Below are 9,256 nucleotides of genomic sequence, written 5' to 3'. Positions count from 1 at the left end.
AAATAATTGCAGAAACGAATAGCCGATTTGCTGTGCAACTGAGACGTCTGATTTTTAAATGATTTTTGTAAGCAAATTGGCAAGGACATATCGTTCCCCGCATGCCAGAAACATGAATGTGTAAAAATTAAAATTTTGGGAAATCAAGTTTGAATTTTTTTACGAGACTTAAACTAGATTCACATTACAGCATAAATTACTTTTTTCGATCAAATTACTTCACATAAAACAAGTAAGTTCACATTTTATTTCATAATTTCTATAGCACGTGTACGTAAGGTTTATACTTGATTTCAAAAAACAAATGGTTGCATAGCTTTAGGCATTTTTCAAACTTCCCTAACAGTGGGGGCTAAAATAAATGAAATTTTTTTTTCTTCATTTGGTTCTTGATTTATGATAAATTATTTCATTTCTATTTAATTTATACAGATTTTACAAGGCGAAATTACTTCATTTCAGCATGATTTGCTTATAAATTACAAATGCGCCACAAATTACGATAATTATCATCGACATTATAATGTGAACAAGCTTTTAAACTATGTGCACATTACAGCATAAATAACTTTGGTTTGATCAAATTACTTCACATAACCCAAGTATGTTCACATTTTCTTTCATAATTTCTATAGATATGTGATTAACTCATGTACGTACGAGTGTGTGCTTTGTACTTGATTTCAAAATAAAATTATAGTTTAAAAAACTAAAACCTCCCTATTATAATTGCCATTCGTACTGTCATCAGGTATGTAACTTGAGAATAGAAATCGCTTCATCTTTTAGGCGCATCAATATTACATAGTTACATCCCGAGTTAATAAAAGGAAGGTAATAAAAACAAATCATTGTTTACCTTTAGGTATTTTTTAAAATTTCCTCAACAGTGGGGGCTAAAGTAAATGAAAAACCCTTTTTTTCTTCATTTGGTTCTTGATTTGTGAGAAATTATTTCATTTCTTTATAATTTATTGACAGATTTTACAATGCGAAATTACTTGATTTCAGCATGATTTGCTTATAAATCACAAATGAGCCGCAAATTACGATAATGTGCTCATGCTTTTAACTCTGCATTCATTTAATTGACATTGTGAAATATGTGGTTTTCGTGTAAGCATGGTATTCTGGGTTTTGGTATAACATAGGACATCCATAGGTTAATCAAGTCAACCCAATAACTTAAAATTGATAAATTTGCACATTCATGCTTCTGGCATAAGGGCGGCGAAGTGTATTTACTTCACATTTATTAATTTTGTATAGGCCTGTCCTACATATCTTCGTAGTAAGAAAATAGTAGTCATATTTCGACACCTGAGTATAAGATCGACGTATCTCGGCAGCCAGTTCGAAAGCGCCCATAAAAACTTTTCAAGAACGCCCTATTTAAGAATTTGATTTAAGGACACCCTATCCCTGAATTTTGTTTAAGAAGGCCCTATTTCAGATTTCGGTTCAAAATCGCCCTATTTCAAATGAATATGTATTGAAAATGTGCTGGAATAGGGCGTTTTGGAATCGGCAGCTGATTAGAGCGCTTTTGAACCGAATTCGGAGATAGGGCGTTCTTGAAAAGTTTTCTGAAATAGGGCGTTTTCGAACTGGCTGTCGAGATACATCGATCTCCCCCTCAGTCGATTGTCGAGGTATCGATTTCCTGTTAATAGATATTCCTCTATTTGCATGCAAGTTTAGTACTCCACCCTACTTATTAAACTAAGTTTATATTTGGCTATTAGTTAAGATTGTCTTTTCAAATGGAGACATTTAGTTTACACATATGTATTAATAAGGATTAATCAATCAACTACATTAAAATGTTAAAATAAAATTTTTGAGGGATATTTTTTTTATGTCAGCCCCCCCCCCCCCCCCCCTAAATTCGATCCTGGCGACGCTGATGGACGCCTGGGGTTTTTCCAATAGAGATGTCCTTTTTTGCTTATCTTTTATCCTCATGTTAGCCGAAAAAGCGGGCGGAGCGAAAAAATTCGGACATTTGCAAATATGTACAATGTACATGCGTTTGGATGCCTGACACTACAGGTATGTATGGATACACGCCCCGTTCAATATTCTTCCAATGTAAGTACATAAATAGTCTTTATATGCATACATAAGTTGTGTCTATACATTCTCACGTAAGTAAGTATGTATTTACATGTCTGAATCATAATGGATAAGTCGAAAGTCTGTATTGGACAATGTAAGCACATTAAATGCCATTTTGTGTGACCCCGACTGCTATTGTTCACACATGCGCAATGCAACAATTTCTTGCTCAGTGCTTCAATTGGCATGATTGTTTCATATTTTATTTCAACCCCATTTTTATATAGTACCTATTGTAAATACAAATCTATGTTTCCCAACTGGGTGCGATAGTCGCATTATACCTATTTTGTTTACAAAAAAGGCATTTCCATCATTTTTGTTTTTAAATTTATGTAAGTGATTTTTGATACCTTTTCGATGGTCAGGAAAAGCGATTGTTTTCCAGCTTTTCTACGCACCGGCGTTTCTCGGTTGACGTTTTATTTCCTGTTGATGTTAACACATTTTCCGGGAAATGCAGGCCAGCTAGGGGGATACCTTCCAGCGTAGCCACTAACAATTTTTTTCCATACCAATTTTCTTCCCAAATCCGACCAAAATCGTTTTCAACCTGCCAAATAAATTTAAATTAAAAAAAAACATTCTGAAAGCATACAATTCATTTATTTAAGATTAAATGTTTCGAATACAAAACATTAACATACATACATATGTATATGTACTTTGTACATTTTAAAACAAACAATAAATAAATAAATGCGGGTACAGTCGTAGGCACAGAGACATTTTTTGGTTGTATGAATTATATACATACCTACATGTTTTGTACCAATAAGTTTAATTGCTTAAAAGTAAATTTAAATCAATTAATTATACTGCCAATCTTAAGTTTATTTCTTAGTTTAGTTTTATTCAAAAAAAAACGTTGAAAATTTGGGTTCTGCAGCCGCAGAGCTATGTGATAATGAAATTATTTTAAAAACAAAATTGGCGAGATGCACGAAGCTATTTTCAAAACATATCAATATACAGATCACTGAAAATACCAAGCTCACTTAGCCTCAGTAAATTCCACTGCGTGGTTATTATATCAGGATCGCAATCTATGCGATGGGGAAACTTCAACAAAGGAGGTAAAATTGGTAAATCTTCTTTAGAAACTACCTTAGCTGGTGTTATTATTTGTAAAAGTTTTATATATTCACGCTTGAAATCGAATCTTAAATTTATTTGGTCCAAAAACTCTATGTAAAACTTTAATATATTGGTTTTAACTTTAAGAATTTCAGAACAATTGACATTACTTTTCATAAATATCTCAGCTTTCGTTCCAACAATAATGTCAGATATTTTAATATAATTATTTTTTTAAATCAGTATTAATATTGTCACTGATCGCATCTTTATACCCGAGCGCACTTGTGCACAAGGGTATTATAACTTTGTTCACATAACGGTTGTTTGTAACAGGCAAAACGAATCGAGATAGATATAGACAAATGTATACATAAATGATCAGAATGAAAAGAGAAATCGATTAAGCGGTGACTGTCTGTCCGTCCGTCCGTCCGTCCGTCTGTGCACACGATAACTCGAGTAAAAATTGAGATATCTTAACGAAACTTGGTACGTGAACTTCTTTTGGGCGTGGGACGGATGGTGTTGAAAATGGGCGAAATCGGATAATAACCACGCCTACCTCCCATATAACGGTAATTTTAAGAAATACGAAAACTGCGATATTTTAGTAACTACTGAAGATAATTCACTCAAAATTGATACTTAGAATGAGTTTCAGACGGAAAGCATGAATATTATAAATTTTTGGAAAATGGGCGTAGCCACGCCCACTTATGATTACATGTGTATATCTTGGTAACCGCTGCACCAATTTCTTCCAAACTTGGCACAGTTGTTGGCCTTAGTACAGCATACTAAATGGCTGAAAATTTTAAAAATCAGACAATAACCACGCCTACCTCCCATATAACGGTAATTTTCAGAAAAACGAAAACTGCAATATTTTAGTAACTACTGAAGATAATTTACTCAAAATTGATATTTGCAATGAGTTTTAGACGAAAAATAAGAATATTACAAAATTTTGGCAAATGGGCGTAGCCACGCCCAATTATGGTTACATGTGTATATCTTGGTAACCGCTACACCAATTTCTTCCAAACTGGGCACAGTTGTTGGTCCTGGTACAGCATACCAATTGGCCGAAAATTTCTAAAATCGGACAATAACCACGCCCACATCCCATATAACGGTAATTTCGAGAAATACAAAATCTTCGATAAATCAGTAAATATTGAAGATAATTTATCCAAAATTGATGATTGCAACAATTCTTTACCAAGAAATACGTTTATGACAAAATTTTGGAAAATGGGCGTAGCACCACCCACTTGTGATCACATATATGTATCTCGCTAACCGTTCTAGCAATTTGTACCAAGCTCGGTATGGTTATTGTGCTTGCCACATAAAAGCAAACCGTTGAAAATTGTTGAAATCGGACTAAAATTGAGGCCGCTTTTCATATAACGGTAAATTTCAGATATGCTTGAAATTTCAATATTTCGAAATTTAAGGACGCTAATTTACTTAAAATGTATACACCCCGGCTTATCATGTAGTGGTAGCTTTCGGGAAGGTGGAAAACATATATTTAATACTTGCGCCGGGTATTTAATGTTCGGCTCCGCCCGAACTTAGACTTTCTTACTTGTTTTAAATAAAGTTACTCAAAATTAAGAGATAATGTGCTTTGATAGTTACATGTAGGTATGGCAAGCGAGAGCTTTCAGCTTGGAACTGTTTGTTAAGATTTAAGGCAAAATATACGATAGAAATAAAAAATAGCATTTGGTTTTGCAACACATTCCTTTTGCTAGGTCTGCAGATCGCATACCGTGTATTTCATAAAAGCAGGAAATAAAATAAAGTTTCAAACTATCCCATTGCCCAACTATTATTAATACAACGCTTTCTTGTGAAAGCCATCGTGTTTGAAATATGCCCAAGATTTTGTGGGCTTTTACCGAACAGTAGTCCTGAAATTCCTTCAGTTCATGTATCCTCTTTGGACTGTGGAAAAAGAAACTATATACATATGTTGCGGCACAGTGTCTCAATAGTGGTATTCACCAAATTGAGGAAGTGCTCTATTTGCCAGAGTGCTAGGCCACTTGATCAATTTGGTGAATACCTATAATGCTTTTCAGCAATTTTTTACAAGCGTAGCTTGAGAAAAGGGGAAGTGAGTGGCATGTGCACTTTATATAAAATAAATCGGTTTCTGCACTCAACGTTTTCAACCCGCCCAAGTCTCCAGCCATAACATTGGCTCCATCAGTGGCCAAACCAATTAGGTTTCTTATTTTTAAAGGCAAGATTGGCAAATTTTAGAAAGATACAATTGGCAAACATTTATATGCTAAATGATGTTGACAAATCGAGCCCTAACCGCCAAAATAACGTAAGCGACATTTTTTTCAAAATTTTCTTTTTGATGCAGAAATATTCCTAGAGCATCTAGATGCATTTCTGTATCAAAAAGAAAGTTTTGAAAAAATGTCGCTTACGTTATTTTGGCGGTTAGGGCTCGATATACAAATATATTTTTATAATTAAGAATTTAAAAACTTAATTCAACTATCCGACCAAAATCTCACTTTGCCTACCAACCTACCAAACGAATAAGAAGCGACCAAATTTGGTCGGAAAAGACCACTGATACCTTCCTTCAGCCCCTGATTTATGATCTACTGAGGAGATATGTTGAGTAAACCATAGTAAAAGGAACTTTCTCTCAACATGAAACGAACGTAAAACAAAATCGGCAATAAGAATTATCATCGATGCACCAATGCTCCAACGATTCCAAGTCCACTCTGCAAAAGTTATCGGTATGAAGGAGAGCAGGAATCCATTTGCCATTTCTGATGTCAATGTTCACCTCTCTAGCACTCATAGCATTCACAATGGGCAAATATTTTGATTCTGGACGAGTGATGAGTTTGCCATATAGTTCAGCTAACTTTGAACCGAGTTTATCAAAGAAATGTGAAACGAATTTAAAATTACATCGGTCAAAAAGATTTTATAACTTTTATAACACAAGCAGTCAAAAAAGTTCCCGAAACTGAATGTCTTTGGGAGAGGCCGGGACTACGAGCTTTTTCGTAGATCATTGTTAATGGCGCCAAGCTTCTACGCAATCTGTCGACCACATCGTTGCCGAAAGCTTTCGCTAAAAAATCGTCAATTTACAAAAAAAAAATGTAATTTGAGCCAAAAACCGCAAACTTTTATTTATTATACTGTTTAACAATACAACAAAACAAGTAAGAAAGTCTAAGTTCGGGCGGAGCCGAACATTAAATACCCGGCGCAAATATTAAATATATGATTTTCACCTTTTCGAAAGCTACCGCTACATGGTAAGCCGGGGTGTATCAATTTTGAGTAAATTAGCTCCCTTAAATTTCGAAACATTGAAGTTTCAAGCATTTCTCAAATTTACCGTTATATGAAGTGCGACTGTAATTTTAGTCCGATTTCAATAATTTTCCACATTTTGGATTTATGTGGCAAGCACAATAACCATACCGAGTTTGGTACAAATTGGTATAACAAATTGGTTACTGAGATACATATATGAGATCATAAGTGGGCGGTGCCACGCACATTTTACAAAATTTTACCACAAACGTATTTCTTGGTAAAGAATTGTTGCAAGCATCAATTTTGAATACATTATCTTTAATATTTACTGATTTATCAAAGATTTTGTATTTCTCTAAATTATCGTTATATGGGATGTGGGCATGGTTATTGTCCGATTTTAAAAATTTTTGGTCATTTGGTATGCCGTATCAAGGCCAATAACTGTGGCAAGTTTTGAAGATATTGGCGTAGCGGTTACCAAGATATACACATGTAACCGTAAGTAACGTGGCTACGCCCATTTTCTAAAAATGTATAATATTCTTATTTTTCGTCTGAAAATTATTTTAAATATCAATTTTGAGTGAATTATCTTCAGTAGTTACTAAAATATAGCAGTTTTCATATTTCTGGAAATTACCGTTACATGGGAAATGGGCGTGGTTACAGTCCGATTTCGCCCATTTTCAATATTAACCTACCTTGGATAAATGGAAACCTACATACCAAATTTCGTTGAGATATCTCAATTTTTGCTCGAGTTATCGTGTACACGGACGCACGGACGGACGGATGGACAGACAGACATGGCTTAATCGATTTCTCTATTCATTCTGAGCATTTATGTATACATTTGTCTATATCTGTCCCGATTCGTTTTATTTTTACGATTCAAACGATAATTTACAAGGCGTACTTAGCACGGTGCATAGGCAACTGGCTGAGTCAGTGGGATCGTCGGTTCGAAGCCTACTGAAAGTCTGATGTGGTGATTTCCGAAATAGCTATCACTTCTACAATTTTTTCAAATTATTGTTGCTTTTCCACAATAAATTTTCATTAAAAAACGGCCTCGAGCTCAATAAAAATTGTTGAATATAATTGTTATAAGGCCAAAAAAAATTTTAACAGATAGATAATCTTGACTAAAAGCTGTGACAGACGGCAAAGCTTATGTATATAATCTGGCACACATATGCGCATAATAATTTTACCATTGCAGACGGCAGTAATGCGGGTAATCGAGTCGCAAGGTGGTGGGTTCGAGTCCCACGGCCAGAAGAATTTTAATTTATTTCGTTTTCATTCTTTTTTTTTATAAGTTCTATATTTTTTTTAACTTCACTTTCAGTTGTTGTTGACTTTTTAATAAAATTTAACTCTAAAAATTTTAATTAACTAATCGTAAAATAAAAAAATGTGATATAAAATAAAGTAAAATTAAATATATAAATCAAATAAAATATAAAATAAATAATAAAAACAAAAAAAAAATCGAAAGCGCTCCAACCGAGGATCGAACCTGGCAGCTACAGGCTTGTAGCCAGCAACATGCTCAGAGTCTGCACAAGTAATTTTGGATATGGTACTCAAAAATTCTTCGCAATTAAGGTTATCCGTCTTTGAAAATTGTTTACAAATCGTAACTCCCTTAGCTTATCGCCTAATTTTGGAACATCATTTACAGCAACTAAATTAGGAAATCGCGCTGCTAACGCTTGTAGTAATTATTTTATTTAAAATCGGACTAGGATTACCAAAAGATAATTCTTTTAAAACAGCATCTCTGAAATCAAACCGCCTCACACTGGTTCGAATAGAACAAGCTAGCTGGACAAAATTATTTAGCTAGATTTTCTAACTGACATGACTGTATATAATTACGATAAGTACATTTTGGGCAATAAAATTGCAATCGGGGCTTATCGCCTATGCATATACATATATATATACATTAGACTGCAACACCAAAAAAAGTTGCGGTTTTTCGCCAGTATTACCAAAATATTTCGGAAAAATATTAAGCGAGCTGGACCGATTTGAAAATACCTCTAAAAATGGAGTTTTTTTATGAATAAAAGTAGTTTCTTAAAGAACTTTTTAAAAAAAAGTCCCCTCAGATGACAAAACAGATTAGGCTTAAAAAATCTGCATAAAAATATTTAAAAATCTTTTTAACGGAATCGTAATAATGAGATTTTTGATGCTGTATTTTTACTTTTTTCGAAGGACTGATTTACGAAAAACTTCAATAACTGGGCCAAAACTATTTTGATTTAGACTTATGGGATCTCGGTAAAAATGCATTTTCCCACTATTTTTATTTATGCGCAAAAAAGTCATTCGTGTCCCAATTTTTTTTTTTATTCAAATACCAACACATCTTAATTCAACTTTGAATAATGTTCGTTCATCCTACCTTTCTCTTTCATCCTCTGAATGAGCTTATTAGCAAAGAAATAAAAAGGGTGAACAAATATTTTCCAATGATACCTCACAAGTCTAAATCGGAAGAGTTTAGGTTCAGTTATTCAAGTTTTCAATAACATTGACAAATACATTCAAGTTTTTCTTATACCAATCTTTGGAAAAAGTTAAAAAACAGCATCAAAAATCTCATTATTACGATTCCGTTCAATTTGTTTACATTTTATTTTTATGTAAATTTCTTAAGCTTAAACCGTTTTGTCATTTGAGGGGATTTTTTCAAAAAACATCTTTAAGAAACTATTTTTATTCA

Source organism: Rhagoletis pomonella, unplaced genomic scaffold, assembly GCF_013731165.1.
Source record: "Rhagoletis pomonella isolate Grant_MI unplaced genomic scaffold, Rhpom_1.0 Rhpom_scaffold_00019, whole genome shotgun sequence".
In the NCBI taxonomy this organism is placed as follows: Eukaryota; Metazoa; Arthropoda; class Insecta; order Diptera; family Tephritidae; genus Rhagoletis; species Rhagoletis pomonella.
This window is presented reverse-complemented; position numbering follows the sequence as displayed.